The 1,711-nt window shown below is 35.7% G+C and overlaps 1 pseudogene; it reads right to left on the bottom strand.

Moving 5' to 3' along the window:
• Positions 1–581: 581 nt before the first annotated feature.
• LOC128778746 (U2 spliceosomal RNA) lies at positions 582–677 on the bottom strand (annotated as a pseudogene).
• Positions 678–1,711: the final 1,034 nt, after the last annotated feature.

The raw sequence follows: 1,711 nt of genomic DNA, 5'->3' as shown, positions 1-1,711 counted from the left end.
CCTGTTCATGCTTTGTCTCTCCCTGTCTCAAAAATAAATAAAAAACGTTAAATATCCATTAGTACTTAAATTGATATATGTATAATATACTTCTAGAGTGAGAACAGGCAATACTGTTCAGAAAGCACCCCAGAACTACACCACTGCTGATCTTTTTCAGGAATAGGTGTTTTTGGGTTGTTTTTTTTTTTTGGTTTTTTTTTGTTTTTTTCTTTCTTTCTTTTTTCTTTTTTTCTCTTTCTTTCTTTCTTTCTTTCTTTCTTTCTTTCTTTCTTTCTTTCTTTCTTTCTTTCTTTCTTTCTTTCTTCTGTTAGTATTTCTATTCCTAATGTTCTAAAGGACCATTAATGACATGAACAGAAGGAATATTAGATAAAGAACCCATTGAAAAAAATAAGTGCATCAACTAACTGTAAGCATCTAATAGGATGAGGAATTTGGAGTTGTAATGTCTTTTATCTATTTCTCTATTTGATTTGACTCTGTGTTCTGTGTCATAGACTGCTATATTTTCTTGACTGCCCTGAGTCATTCTCTTGGGCTTTCATTCTCTGTGAACATATGTTTATATTCCTCTTTTTATACTGTGTCTTCATTTTTCTATGTATGCCTTCTCAATTTTAAAGTGATAAGAACAGATACTACACTTTATCTTTGCCAAAAGGCTGAGAAGCGATGCCTTCTCAATTTTAATACTAACATCTAGAGGACAGGGGCCAGGTGTTAATACTTATTTAATATGTGGCACATTTTCAGATGTAGACCATGTGTAAGCTTATAATCTACAAATTGTTAGCCTCTTTTATACTGTGAGATGTGGAAAGCATAGATGTGCCGGGACTAGCAAGTAGACTAAGTCAATTGGTAAATTAGTCTCTACAGGACTTCTGTGAGGTCAGAGTTCAGTGTGTCATATGCTCTGAACAGAGCACAGAAAGCATCCCTGTTCAGGAAGAGTAAGAATTTTTGACAATACTTCCTTTTAGTCCCATATCCTTATAAATTATTGGGTCTGAAGAAACCTTAACATTTGTTCAAATGTGGAGCTGGTTTCTGATCATCCTTTCTCTTTCCTTTTTACATCTCATTTTGACATGGCTGATGAATCTGGAGGATGAAGGCAATTTTTAGAGCGCTACAAGTTTTGCCAGAGATAATGTTCAGATGTGTAAGCCAACCAGGGGTGCACTTAGAGTCATGTCTGTGGATATAAATTATGTCGAGGCAGGTAAAGACAATAGCAAGTGTGGAAGGAAACTGCTAGAACTTTGTTTCCCAATGACCAAGCCCAAAAGGAAGAGCCCTGCATTCCAAGAACAGAATATTCAACCAAGGTGTTTGAAAACAAAACAAATCCAACCTGTTTTGGGATTTCAGGAATATGAGAATATATTCCTAAAATGGAGCATAGGCCATTATATATAGACTCTGGGCTGCAGAGGTGAGACAAATGTCCATACCACAAGTTTTATCAGATGTGCTGTTACTTTGCTCAGATCAGATTACATATCAAGGACAATAGCAAATGGCAGATTGCTTGTTGCTATGTGGCTTATTGAACCCAATACACCATCAAACATGATCTAGGAACATAGCTCAAGGGTTTCGTGTTTTCCTGTTTATGCCAGTAGCTTTCAGAAATGTGGTACTCTACCTAGAAATAGTAGTAAGAAAGCCAAAATGTAACCATAGCGCAAGAAAAGATTTTACT

Source organism: Panthera pardus, unplaced genomic scaffold (assembly GCF_024362965.1).
Source record: "Panthera pardus isolate Hobbes unplaced genomic scaffold, ASM2436296v1 HiC_scaffold_20, whole genome shotgun sequence".
NCBI classification, from domain to species: Eukaryota; Metazoa; Chordata; class Mammalia; order Carnivora; family Felidae; genus Panthera; species Panthera pardus.
The sequence above is the reverse complement of the archived record's forward strand: the minus strand, read 5'-3'. Positions and strand labels throughout refer to the sequence as shown.